This window comes from Paramormyrops kingsleyae, chromosome 10 (genome assembly GCF_048594095.1).
Source record: "Paramormyrops kingsleyae isolate MSU_618 chromosome 10, PKINGS_0.4, whole genome shotgun sequence".
In the NCBI taxonomy this organism is placed as follows: Eukaryota; Metazoa; Chordata; class Actinopteri; order Osteoglossiformes; family Mormyridae; genus Paramormyrops; species Paramormyrops kingsleyae.
The window spans coordinates 8,987,899-9,002,775 of NC_132806.1; the positions used below are offsets into that span (position 1 = coordinate 8,987,899).

Below are 14,877 nucleotides of genomic sequence, written 5' to 3' on the forward strand. Positions count from 1 at the left end.
CGCTTCTGTTTGTGGTTTCGTGCTCCTGAGGTGTTTCATACCCTGAATAAATCCCGACTTGACACATGGAAGAAAGAAATCCATTGATGATGGATGGAGGTGTAACCTGGCCATTCAGTAGATTCAGGTACTCACCTGACTTCACTTTATTGCTGCATAACGTTGCTGAGCTGTAATAATGATCCAGTCATTGGCTCTTAAGTATTTGCTGATATAAATTCAAATGGTGTCTTTTCTTTTGGCCGGGCAGTGTATAATGTAAACAAAAGTATATATAAATGTCTATAACTCTTCAATTACATGTTGAAATGGAACATATTGCAAAATAGAACAGTAGCGCATTTCTGTGCTGCTGGACTTGCATGACTGCAGATCTGATTTGCACCCCTCCGCATGCCACACCTGATGGGAAATAGCGAGGTGAGAGGGCAGGCGTGGTTATTTTTAGAAGTAGGCATACTCCACCTGCCACAGGGGACCAATCAGGGCACAGGGGTCCCGGGGAAGAATGCGATGTGCCCCACTTCTATACACGCATGTTTGTGAGGACATATCAGGTATCAGCAAAAGCGGTGCCCTTCACTGGGGGTGACCCCCGTGGGGAGCAGAGACCTCTGGAGGGGGCCCCTGTGGCGCATTCACATGGAGTGGGAACATGTCCGTATACCCCGCCCCGCCCCCCCCACCTCGCAGCACCGGGAGAATGGGAATGGGGGGGTGGGTATGGGAACGACCTTTAGTGGAAGAGCGACAACAGAGTCATGTCTCCCCTGACTCTGCCTGTGACTCAGAGAGAGACGCTGGGGGACTCTCTGAAATATGCAAACACATAAACAGTCTCCATGTCTGACCGGCTCCCTGAAGTCCTAGCGAGCGCCCTGCAGCGGCCATATTAGCACACTGATCCGGCACATACTGACCGGCCCATGAACACTACACAACTGTGGGCAGTGGTGGCTTGATGGTTAGGGAAGCGCACTTGTAATCAAAAGATTGCAGGTTCGAATCCCTAACCAGCAAGGCACCACTGAGGTACCCTGAGCAAGGTACCGCCCCCAAGCACTGCTCCCCGGGTGCTGAATTAGCTGCCCCCTGCTATGTCACGGAAATCACATATAAATGTTAAATGCAGAGGACACATTTCGTTGTTGTGTGCTGTGTTAACAATGACCACTGATCACCTAATTCTAAAGAAACAGGAAGTTGCATCACACCGACAGGGAAGTGCTCAGCACATTTAGGAGACAGGTCAAGCAGACAGAGACCACATTAATGAAACATATTGCTTAAATTGTACTCAAGTTTGCATCACAGTGTAACATCTACATAAAATTTATTTTCTGGAAAGCTCGCCAGGCATTTGACAAATACAAATTAATTTGCCTTAATCCTATATTAATCATAGTTACACCCACAGGAAGGGGAACGTGAGCTTCAGATGAATGCAGACTGCAAAGTTGGCAGTATAATGTGGGTGCTGGGCTGGGGGGGGGGGGGGTTACACCAAAGAGTGTTCTGTGGAAATGTAACATCGGTCCAATGGGAAACAAAGGCGATCAGCAAAAACGCATCATGGTTGCCGGTGGAGACCTGCTCAGACTAACGTCCAACGTCAATGATTTTATTCCAGTCCCCAAATCATGTTGAACTTAAACCTCATTCAGTAGTTCATGACCCCCTATTTGCATGAGACCCATGAGATGGACAGGACTTCGAACCCTGGCCGCGGGGGTGGGGGGGCTGCAGGAAGCATCCCGCCCATCTGCTGATGCCAGAGTAAATTTGCTTTTCAAAAAAAAATAAATAAATATTGCCTCATAATTTGCACACCGATAGTTCTGGAAATTTCTCTACCAGGGTATGGGTACCTCGCTCTGTAATCGGATCCCTGCGGGCTGCCGCTGAACACTTCGAGACGCTCAGACATAACTGGCCGGGCCTCGGAAAAAGCCGCAGCGGGAGACTTCTGTCTTGTGGTGGGATTATGGGATGTCCCGTGCTTCGAGCCTGCGGGACGAGACTTTCCATGGGTCTGGCTCAGCCGCTCCTGTAGTGGAATATGGAATATTAAAGCTGGAGTTATGATTATGTGGTCTGAGAGACAAGGCGCATGGCGTTTGGCCGGCCTGCACATGGCTACTGGATCACAGGCTGAAAAAGTAGGAGAAGAAAGACAGAAAAGAGCCATCTTGCTGGGACGTATGTGCAGATGATCCCAGCCTGCCCCCGGAGAGCGCTTTAATTTTAGACGAGAGATTTTTCCAAAATTCTGGAGCCGGATGGAGCTCTTAGGAGTTTCTCGAGACGCAGCGCTGAGAGGCACAGTTATGCATGCACACGCCTTTATCAGACAGAACACAAATTAGCTTAGGGGGCTCATTGCTGTATTAAAATACCACTCATGGATCTTGATTGATCGTCCATGTTATTTTTCAGTTTGCCATACAGCATGTCTCTGAAACACAAGCCTGTATGCATACACACATTCAAAATACACGTGCATTTAATATGCGGCTGCGTTATCGCGATAATGAAAGGAAGTCCGAAGGTGTTTTTTACTGATGCAGCGAATGGCAAAGCAGCGACCGGCCATTGGTCAGAAGTGGCGACTTCCTGCACGGTGGCCACTCACTGCAAGGCAGAAAAATGTGGGATCAGGAGGGGTCACATCTGTTTAGGAAAAACAGGAGTCTAAAATTAAATGGCGAAGCATAGCATAGATTTACAGTTAAAGGTGATCTTTAAATAGCTGAGATAAGAGATGTATCATTTTCGAGGACAGACCGGACCAGCCTGTGCTTCAAGGCTTCAAGGCCACGTCTCAGGCCAGTGTTACTATTCATGTTTAAATATATGGGGCGGGGTCATTAATACTACACTGGGACAACCGAGTACTGCTGGGAATATCAGATCCATAACGTCTCACTGAGAAGGGTATTTGAAGGACACAGTCTTCACGTTCCTTGTGAAGGATTCCCAGCAGAGATGTGCGGGGCTGGTGCCGACCCGCAAGTTTGCATGCCCTCAACACAGAGGACTTAGCTGACTGGATGTTAGTCTCTGAACCGCTAGCTTGGCTGGTGTCGCGGAGCGGGCCGGCCGGCCGAAACCTTCATCTCCGCATGGCTTTCACCAGCATACGGCATGATATCGGGGGGCCAATCTCAGTCCTTGGTCCCTCCCCACCACAGGGAACAGCCTATCATAGCGAGCACTCTGCACGTAGACGGACAGGCAAAGGAGAAGCCACGGAAGTGGTTGGGTCACATGATGCTGGAGAAGAAAGACAAGAAGCCTGCAAGGAGTGAGGGGTCGATTGAGGGTGGTTCTCGCAAAGCAGGCAGCTAGAGACTGGAACGGCTTCTCACTCTCTCATCACCCTCTCTGGCTTATCTGAATTCAGATCAGCCTTCACACAAATCAAAGGCCTCAGATTTTACATGATAAAGGAGGAAATCGTGTTTCACAGAAATGGAAACAGAATGACGGATTTCTTTCTGCCTCTGGGGTCATGCCTCCACAACCCAACCCCCCCCCCCCCCCCCCTCAGCTTTTCCCTGTTCCCCCCTTTCTTCAACCGCTCTATTGATGAAGTGTAGACCCTTTGTCGGACAAGCTGGTGAAAGAGCCTGGGCTCCAAGACTTTAGAGGGAACGTTACCTCAGAAAAAGCTTCTTTCTTATGGTTTGAGGAAAAACACAACTAACCAATTATGAGCAAAAGATATCCTGATGCATACGAGAAAAAGAAAACAAACAATAACATAACAAAACCAAACAAACACCGGCATCCCGCTGAAGGATATTCAAAGTGGAGAATCTTCCCAGACTAAAAGCAAAACAAACTGGGGCAGATGCGTTCATATCTTCACAGCCTTAGAGTCATCCTGCTACATCAGAGATACTGCAGTGCATTATGGAAGCAGGATCTGTCCAGTTTTATCCCAAGTGTGTTTTCTGAAACTTTGATAATCCCTGGATAATCCAAAGAATCGCTCCCATGCTTTTGATAATGCAGAGATGAACAGTGGCAGGCTCCCTCACTCAGACAGAATCTGGAACCTGGTTGGACAAGGGGGTCAGTGAGGCTTCCATTTCACGAGGGAAGTGGTGTCTCGCTCCCATTTCTCCTAAAAGAGGGGGGAGATACAATCTCTGCAGTTGGATTAATAGCAAGAACGGTCCCTGAAGATCTTAAATGCACAAGAACCTTGTCTAGAATGGAGATCAACGGGGCCTTCACTGTAGACTTACAATGTAGACCTACACTGTAGACCTAAACTGTAGACCTACACGAGAAACTGGAGATCTACACTGGAGACCTACACTGGCAGCCTATACTGCAGACCTACAGTACACTGGATATTTACACTGAAGGCCTACACTGGAGATTTACACTGAAGGCCTACACTGGAGATTTACACTGAAGACCTACACTGGAGACCACCCCACACCAAATGTCCTAACGCCACCATCCCAGCTGACCACAGAGGACAAAAACACCTCATGTCCCTTATCTGGAGCACATGGGGATGGTCACACATTGCTTAGTTTCCTGGAACCAGAATATAGCTTCTCTTTCCTCCCCAACATTGACCAAGGAGGAAAAGGCTGTTACCTGTTTATCCCCAAAGCACCATCATGTGCAGATATTTTTAGTCGTATCGGTAGAGGTCTTGAGATGTACCCGGTGTCCTAAAAGCATACAACAGAAGAACAATGAAAATGAAGATGTCCTAGGCTGCTTCTCAGTGATGACTGAAATACAACACACACTGCAGCTTGGTGCAGGCAAAAGCATGGAAAACAAGGATATCATTTAAGATTAAAGAACATTTGTCCCTAAATTAATTGCGTTTATATATACATATCCTCAAGAGGGAGTGAGTCATACTGCCAATCAGAAGCAATTTAATACTGAAAAAATGTCACAAACCATTCATTATTGAAGACAGATTTTGCATACAGATGTAAATAATATCAACAGAGGCCTAAAAAAGGCAACTGACCACAAACACGCTAAAACAGTCACAGCTGCAGCCCTTTTGTTTGGCTAAAGAGACGGTGTGAGGACCTGAACACAGGCATGACTGTGGGCGAATCATCGAGCTTCATGAGTCGTGCAGCTGTGTTAAAGCTGAAGTGTAGGTTCAGAGTGAAATGGGATACAGTAAAGTACTCTCTACTGACTGACTAATGCAGGTGAGGTGTCATTGGCTGCACATACAGCCTATTGCCAAGCAGGTCACAATAACAGCCCATCCTTTAATCATGACTGTGATGCTACAATGATTTTTTTCAAGCAATGGATGATTGTCAGGTGCTCTTTACCTCGGGACTTGGGATTTCACTACAATCTTTAAAATCAATGATTCTGCCGAATGGTGCTGTAATTTCCCTTTGGGACTGCGGTCCTTTGCAGCCATTTTGTGGATTATTTGAAAGTGGTGGCTATTGTAGGAGTACAAACAGAAATCTGTGATTTTGCGAAGTCCAGCAGATGACAATCAGAACAGGAGCTGTGAGGGGATTAAATTCTTAAAGACAGAGGAATTATGTGTTTACAGTGAGTGATTACAGAGCCGGAAAGTCCACTGATGTGAAGTTGTTTATAAATGCCCAAACAAGAAATAAGGAGAGAAATACTTTGCACATATAAGTGCATGAAAGGCTGCTTAAAATTCAAAGCTTTTGGCCTAAAGTTACGCAGTGCATTCTGGGAGGCCTACTACTAGAGAGTACAGTTACTCTCTAATTACAGAGAGAGCTCAGCATTTGCGGGGAATTACTGTCATGCACAAACACACATGCACACACACACTGCAGAAAGGTTTTACGTAATGTGGAATTTGGAAGGAATACTTTGTTCGTTCATTACTAATGAAAAAAACCATAATTGCATCCCTCACTGCAGCTAAGCTAATTGGATTGACCATAACAAGATTGCCTTTGGCCACTGAGATGGAAAAAAAAATCATCAGAACGTGTGTTTTATATTTCTCCCACCATCTACACTGATGCGACATCTCTGCGGTCACGGTAACTACGTCCAAAGCGATGCCAAAGCCTAGGTGAACTGGATCGGATCGGAGGAAGAAAATCACGCAAAAGAATGAGGCATAACCATCCCGCCATGGTTCCGAGAAAACATTGGGCACAAGGAGGCAGAATTTCACAAACAAATTTTATGGAGGCCAAATACATCTACATAAAACATGAATTACGAAGGGATCTACATGAGAACTTTATAATCATTGAACAAACCAAAATAACCATGTTGAAATGTCATGCATGAAATCAAAACAAACGTTCAACAGCATCGTTTACGAGTTTTGGGAAACGTTTTTGCCATTCGTGACAATGGCATATTTTCAGAACATCGTAATCGATCCAAGTCAAAAAGCCGAAGCCGTCCATAGCACTTACATGCACTAACATGACATTTTCAGCACAACTTCGCTGTGTTTCAGTTACGTCAGGGCACAGAAATTGTCTTCAGATGTGTCCATTTCATTATCTCACGCATTTCCTGCTGAAAGTCACGCAGAGATAAGTCAAGCCCGGAGTTGCCTTATGAAATGATTTCCCCGTGGAGGAAATGAACAGGGACCTCTGACTCGGTATGTGGCACTGGCCTATCCACTTCGTTATCAATCATCTCATTCTGCTGCCGCCAGGAACCTGAACGATGCCAAAAACATTACTTATTATCAATTCCTGTCAATGATATTCCTCCCCGCCCACTTTGTTTGGGTACCCATGTAAAAACTGGCAGAGTGGAACAGGAAAGGACTGCAGCCACAGTTTAATTACTGCCATTAAAGATGGCTGCCACAAATATCCATTTTTCTTTGCCCTTATGTTCCATCTTGGCTTTTTAATAATCCTAATGTCAATACTTTGAAGCCTGGACTCTCTCTGTGGTGACCATTTTGTTAAAGGAGAGGGGAAAACTTGCAAGGTCATGACAAAGCCTGTAACGCTCTGATTAATATAAGTCCTTCACGATTAATCTCATTTGCAATGAACTTTAGGTGCATAAGGGGGCAGGGGAATTTTGTGACTTTTTAAATTGAATTACAAATTCGGAGAAATGTGCGAACAGCATTGAAAAACATACTCTACTGAAATAAATATATTTACAGCATTTTATTACATATACATAAAAATATTCCTTGATAAACAATAAATAGTTTTTTCCAGCATTAGCGTGCAGGGGTGTTTTGGACCCCATGAAATCCCCCATATTGGGCCCCCCACCCAGACCAATCATGTTATGTTCCAAAGTTTTTAGGGTCCCTGTCACTATTGTGCCCTGCAGTCTAATTACTGGGACGGGATCCAGTCATCCTGACTGGAAAACAAGCTGTTGAAGATAACATGTGATGAAAGCAGGGGAATGATAAATACATTCGATTCTCGTACGATGTGTGTGATTTATGGTGTGAAAAAGTAAGTGTAGTTCACCTCACTGTTGACTCCTCCAAATCCGCAGCCTGTCATGTGCTGACGTGCTAATATTTCATAATGGTTCCCATAGTGGTTCTTATAACATAAATTACCTCAATATTGTATTTGTTATGGCCAAGATTTATCCATCGGTACTCATAAATTCTCGGCTTGGGCCCCTCACTGTAGCTCAGGCTCCTGAATTTACAATGCTCTGGTAGGTCTGTGTCGAACAGATATCGCTGCAGGATTCAGCTACTTCTGGAGCTAATAAATGTCTGGAGCAATTAGAAGAATTACATTACAAAGGTATCTGGGAGGAAATCACTCCTTACAATTTGCTTCGGCAATCAAAAGATCAAAATAGTTTTGTAAACTCGACAACATAAACCAAGACAGTGAGATCCTGTCTGTCGTTTTGCGATCACGGCGAGCTGCAGATAATGCCGTTTGCTGGCCGTAACTTGAATCTGAGTGACTCTCCCTCACAGTTAAAGATTTTTTCCTATCCTGTGGGAAAATGAGGAACACGCTGGATTTTTAAAACTAATTGTTAAGTAAATTGAATCTGAAACTAAAATCTTTTTTAAAGTTTAAATTCTCTTGATGTCTTTATGGCCAAAACCAGTCCCTCACTCGACTAGAGTTAAACATGTCAGAGGGGCCGATCTCATCATCTTCATTACATAAACCCCTTTAACAACAGGTGGTATGGAGGTACTGGAATCACATAAACAAGCCCTTTGCATGGACCAAAAAACAAGCTAATTTAAAGCTTTCATTTTGCAAACAATTGCCTAAAGCCCAACGCATTAAAAATCACTTTAGATGTGACTTTGATGTTACAGCCAGGAATTACAGGGTTAGGTTTAATAAATTCACACAGAGGTTTCTGTCAATTTTTTGCTTCTGATTTTCCATGCACTTGGTCAAAGGCCGTCATTAGAAGAACTTCTGGCAAAACTTAGAGTTTATAAAAATATAATAAATCCTGGAAACAAGTTGTTTATGCTTTTGAGGTGTATGTCAGGAAAATAAATACATTTCTCATTGCGGAACTGGCACATTGTTGAGATCCGTCTGCCCATTTTTCATTGGTCGCTTGTGCGGTCCGTGATAAACAAGCACTGTTCTGTAAACTGCAGCCTTAGCTCTGTGCCACACTCAAGGGATTAAGCTACAGGCAAAACCGAACTCAAGGAGACTGGGGTGTGCCGACTCAGCGAGCCAGTGGGGGGGCGGGGGGCCTCATTGTTGTCTGCAGAGATGCTTTTCTTCTCTGCTTATTGAAATGCAAGGCCGTTGTTGGAGCTCTCAACGGCCTCCCAAACTCCGCTTCATGCCAGCTGGGCTGCAGTGTTCAGCGCAGCTTCCGGGGAGTTTTACGGGAGACTGTAAATCTCTCTTCAGCACTGTACCAGTGCCACGGGCTTATGTAATGCCCTACCCCACTGCAACTGTCCTTCGGTTCGGGCAAACCTGCAAATGGACGAAGCCTGGAAGGAGATTAACCCTTCCACGATTAGTGTCTATGCCTATGGACAGTTGATTAAGGCTAATTTAAGTAAATATAAGATCTTCAAAACCATTGGGTCTGTGGAAAAGTGCAGAATTCTAAGAGACGCTGCTATGAATTGTACCGATCGAAAATGTTAATGAATAAAGTAAAAACTCAAACACATTGTAAGTGTGCTTCATCAATTGCATTCCATTAATGCATGGTGTCCACATGTGTGGACGGTGTCCTAATTCCTAAATGAGAAGTGAAAATTCTTTGTTTGCAATTCTGAGTAGGAGAAACCATCTATGAAGTATCTGTTTTTAAATATTTTATGCATGAAATGGTTAAGGTCCATACAACTGGTGCAATCCCTTTTGATTAAATTTTTGACTTGGTAAAAATCAGGCTGTATAAAACATTCATGTGGGTTTTTGCTATTCTTGTACACAACACATGTCCAAGTGGGTGCCTGCATCTTACATTTCCCTGCCCGATTTTCCTTGCAGCCGCTCCCAGCTGCCCGTCACCAAGCCTGCGGTCCCCGGGGTGTTCCCCACCAGAATGTGGCATCCCTCCTCACCCTCGCATCCCTCTGCCCTCCCATCTGGTCTTCATCAAGCCCCAAGAGTGCCAGGTATAAGGCACTTCTCATTATCGTTCCATTGTGAAGATGGCGTTCCAGAACGGTCAGCGGGATTCATTTGTCTTCGGAGCTGCCAAACTGTCGCCTTCCCACGTCTGACGAGTGGAGCCAGCTAACTTCAGCGCCTGCCCACCCGCCTGCCACGTCCTATGCAGAAAGAGCACCTGTAGTTCTGTGAAAATCGTGACGCTTACTACCGACCAAGGGGAGCCACCCCATTCCAGTGCCTGTCTCTCGTGCCTCTTCAAAAGACTCCTCAACTCCTTCCCTTGCCATTTTCGTTGGACCCAGGCCACCCTGTGGGAAAAGACGTCTCTACGCCCAGCTCCTGAGTTACTCTGCTATTTATGGAGGTCGATGTAATTTCACGTGTGGGATCGGCACCAGGGACAGTAGAGGACAGACCACGGCCCCGTCTCGGACTCCTGATGAGCTCTGAAGCAGCTCGGAGATGCTCTTTCCCACAGTGCTCTTGGGAGGGATGGGGGGGGGGGGTCCTCCCTTCCTCTCAAATCAAGGCTAAAGAGGAAGAACGCATGCCAATCGTTGGCTTTCCCTTTCATTTCTCTGCCCCCTTTTCAGACCCATATTCCGCATATTTGGACACATTCTCACATAATACTTAAACTCCCTTCAAGCCCCATAAGCTCCTCTCTCTTTCCTCCTCTGCCTTTCCCCTTCACTTCCCTGGAGATGAAGATGAGAAACCCTGGGTGTGATTTACACTAGAATCCAGCTGACTCAGGGCTTCTGTTGTTGAACTGAGTGCAGACTGAAAGAAAAACTGGAGAGCAGCAGAACAGGCAGACCATGGTTCTTGAGAGTTCAGAACCAGCAACTCCATCACTGGATATCGCCATGAAGTGCCTTGAAGCTGAGAAGGTTGGCTGCCCATGGCTGATCGGACATGCATCTTGAACTTAGATCCATGGAAGAATTCTGCTCTCCTCTCCGTTCTGGGAGGTGGTGGCCTGGTCTTGGTGCTTTGCTACACCAGCAGAAGCCGCTCCAAGGTCTCTCTTGGGTGACATTAAGGAGAACCTTTGCGGGAATGTGGACAAAAGTGAGCGATTTAAAATTCTTCGCAGGACTTTCTCATCGCTTGGCCTTTTCTGCCAGCATGGCCATGTGAGAAACAGGCATCTGTCCCGGTTCCCAGCGGAAAGCCAGTGCACATTCGGTCGAGAGCGTTCCTCCCCGTCCTCGTTATCTGCCTCGTTTTGACCTCTGTTTACGTTACTACATTTTTCCCCTCTGGAGGAGCCTGAACATCTGTAGGCCCATTTTTCTGTGGGTTCTGTCCTATTTTAAACAGGATGCCATTTGCCATATGGGCAGTTATGACGATGCTTGCTCTGAGGAGAATTCTTGGGTTGTGAAAATGTGTCAGAAATATGATGGATTAGCTGCCTGTGACAACGTCTTCTGGAAAAAGAGGCAGCGGTGGTTGCATTTTCATCCAGCATGTCTGGCAGGCTAGTTCTCTGTGAGACAGGTAACTGTTAGCTGTCATGACATGGCCCTGCTTCTGGTGTAGACACTCCAAGCGTGATTGGTTCTTAAGTACCATGAAGGGACATGCATCCAATCAAAACCACACAGTATAAGGTCATCCTTATACGGTTCTGTACTTTGATTCCCTGCAGGTCCAGGATTGGCACACTGCTCTACAGACTCCCTGTGCACATCTCTTCACAACCAAGATCAATAAAAAAATCACCTTTTCTCCAACCTGACAGCATTTCACTCTGGAGTATGTTCCTCATAAAGGAAGGATTTGAATGCCAATAAAAACAGGAGCAAGTGATCAGTTTCAGGCAGAAAAGTTCCATTGTTTTGTGTAGTTGCCACCTCAGCATTTACAGAATAAGGATATCCAACAGCAAAGAATGGCAGAGGTCATCCGGCCATTTCCATCACAGCCAAACAGAGACATTAACAAGTTTGTGCATATATCCAAGTGTGAGACATGTAAATAGAATATTACCTGCTGTGGTCAGAGATTATCAGGAATCAACCAGGTAAAGGGAGAAGAAGACAGACTGAAGCTGGGATGCCGCTTGATGATAAGACTCTCAGGACAGAATATCGAATAGACTTAAGAGCAACATTCCATCATCATTGTTTTTCAAACAGGACGAGATTTTTGGTGCGATGCTGGATAAAATCTACATGGTCCGAGAAAAACATTTTCAATTAAAATTAAAGGAAACATAAATCATATATTTGCTTGGAATGCGTCTTTGTCTGGGGAGAATGAAATAACTACAAAAATTAATAAACGCAACTCAATGTTTACTGACAAAATCCAGGCTGGTCTGTTGCACAATGATTTCTGGTCATTCTTTAGGAAAAACTCGCCTGACATAGCCTAATGTTAACCATGTGAGTGCCTCAGTTTCTCCCACTATGGTCTCCCTAAGGTAATGCTCAGCACTGCCAACTTTGGCCAGCTGCTTGTAGTGACATTTTCTATATGAGACAATTCTGCATAATCATTTATGCATGTAAATAGTCTGTAGAGTTTGCAAAGTATCCCAACGCATTCGATGTAGCTAATTTTAGGTTTATAATGGAACAATATAGATTTGCCGTAAGATTTCTCCCTGGAATGGCGAGGTTTAAACGACCTACAGCCTCCAGAGCACTTTCCGAAACACCATGATGCACGTGGAGTTCTCCTCCTTTCCCCTTTCTCCTCCTTTTCTTCTTGCTAACTTCACATATTCCCTCTCGTCTCTCATCGATATAATCTACATCTTGGAACATTTACAATAAGGACCGAGAATCTAGAATCATAGGGTACGGAATGATATCTTTTTAATACGGATAACTGCGCTGAAGGGTATTTCTAGGTATAAGATGAATGTTGGCTGTAGGAAAATGTGTATTTATTTACATCACCCGCCACAAGCAAGCCGCTGCTGGAGTCTTACACATGCAATGACCGGTAAGAAATGTGATGTGATTCCGCGTGTTTCACTTCCTGTTAAAATGTCAGCGGCATTATCAGACCTAACAGACCCATTGTCCAGATCCGCAGCTCACAATGCAAAATCCACCTGCAAGCGTGTCACTCTCACGCATGTCCCCCAACTACTGTACTGACCCACAGTGACACTAATGTCTGTTCCAATGGTTTGATAACTTGAAGGGTCCACAGCGTTGGCAGAACTTCAGCAAAGAGACGAGGACCATATGCAGAGGATGGCTGTCCAGAGCCTTTATCATGATGTTTGCGCCTGTCTGGTTTGTGGGAATTTGCTAAACTCTGCAGCTGCACCCCCCTCCCCCCCCCGCCCTCCAAACTGCATTTTCCTGAACCAACTTGCAATAGCAGAAATTAGGCTTGGGCCTACAGTGTGGGGAAAGTCCTGCTGCTTAACGGATTGGGGCTTTTTCACTTCCTGTCACAACCTGTCGTTATGGCTTTTGCAGTATATGGGTCCCTGAAGTACTGAGCAACTAGTGGGAATTTATTACCAATAGTTATTCCAAAGCTGTAATGACTATTATAAAACATTGGAGACAGATTTAGGGTGGTGCAGTGGTTAGCACTGTAGTGCCACGCCTCTGGGACCTGGGTTTGAGTCTCTGTCATGGCTCCGTGTGTGTGGAGTTAGCATGTTCTCTCCGTGTCACAGTGCTGAAGCTAATGGGAGTTACCAAATTGCCCATAGGAGTGAGTGTGTGAGTGAACACAGTGTGCACTGCTGTCATTTGGGGGAAGCAGGGTGTGTGTACACAGTGTGCACTGCTGTCATTTGGGGGAAGCAGGGTGTGTGTACACAGTGTGCACTGCTGTCATTTGGGGGAAGCAGGGTGTGTGTACACAGTGTGCACTGTTGTCATTTGGGGGAAGCAGGGTGTGTGTACACAGTGTGCACTGCTGTCATTTGGGGGAAGCAGGGTGTGTGTACACAGTGTGCACTGCTGTCATTTGGAGGAAGCAGGGTGTGTGTACACAGTGTGCACTGCTGTCATTTGGAGGAAGCAGGGTGTGTGTACACAGTGTGCACTGCTGTCATTTGGGGGAAGCAGGGTGTGTGTACACAGTGTGCACTGCTGTCATTTGGAGGAAGCAGGGTGTGTGTACACAGTGTGCAATGCTGTGGGTATCACAAGAGTGACCTTCTATCATGATGATCTCTGTGCAGTTACTGCAGAGTTACTGCGGACAAACGATAGCAAACTGTCTTTTAAGTGATGAGACAAAACAAATTTCAAAAAGGTGCACTTATTTCAAATAAACAATAGTTTAAAAAGAGCAAGGATACATTTCTGGGAAATACAAGAAAGCGACAAAATACAAGTTATGGTTAAAAAAATGGCCAAAAATACTAGTTATAGTCAATATGCTAGTTACTTTAAGACAGGGGTGGCTAATCTTATCCGCAAAGGGCCGGTCTGTATGCAGGTTTCTGGGGTAACCTTTAGGTCAGCTGCTCAAACCCAGGTGTGAGGACTCTTCAGCCAATCAGCCATCTAATTAATCTAATTAGGGAGTTGCAGCGAAAACCCACATACACAGCGGCCCTTTCTGGATAAGACTGCCCACCCCTGACCTAAGAAGAACTGGCTTTACCATAAAAATAAACAATGACACAAAAATGGTAAAGACAGAAAACAAAGATAACAAGGCACCTACTGCACTGGTCTGCCGGCTCAAAGCACCAGCACTGTGAGGAATCCGTACTGACTGTTAATGTTTCTCTGGAGAAGACAAAACTCCCCTGACAAGAGTCAAGCGTTAATCTTTCCAGCCATATTTAATACTACTGCTCCCTCTATTGGCAGGAGACTCAAAATTTGAAATTTTAGTGGCGTTTTCTCGCTTTACTCCAGGCATTTTTTTAACACGTTGGAAATGCTGTCGTTCGTTCTCTAACGTCACAATTACAGCGCACGTTCCTATGACAACTTATGACCTACAGATCACCAGCTCAGAATATTTGTAGGAAATCTGCCATCAGACAGCCTCGGTGAGGCTGTTTCGAAATCAGAGACACGATCCCGACTGCTAATGTTCTCCCCAGAGGTGCCTTTTTTGAGAGAGGGAACAAAATACTTCTGCTTAGAGACACCCAACCCTGTAGTCTACAGGGAGAGACGTCATTTTGGGGGCTGTTACATTCTCAGCCACTCTTCAGTATGAGTGACCAGATTAAACAAATCCGCTCTGTTTATTTCTCTGTTAGACAGCTGACATGATTTCTAAATAAAGAATCACATTCTAAGACAATCTGTGTGATTTTCCAAGGTAAAATCATGAGCTGTCAACAATC

The 14,877-nt window shown here is 45.3% G+C and overlaps 1 long non-coding RNA gene across 2 annotated transcripts; it reads right to left on the reverse strand.

Annotated features, from left to right (window-relative positions):
* Positions 1-1,426: 1,426 nt before the first annotated feature.
* On the reverse strand, positions 1,427-14,345 carry LOC111855190 (uncharacterized). 2 transcript variants are annotated; one of them, XR_002840825.2, is made up of 4 exons: positions 14,241-14,345; positions 4,618-4,694; positions 1,869-2,047; positions 1,427-1,785 (listed from the first exon to the last, which is right to left on the reverse strand). It is a non-coding gene; the product is annotated as an uncharacterized lncRNA (long non-coding RNA). The 2 variants fall into 2 exon arrangements; XR_002840824.2 differs by having other exon boundaries at positions 1,427-2,047.
* Between the last annotated feature and the right edge of the window lie 532 nt (positions 14,346-14,877).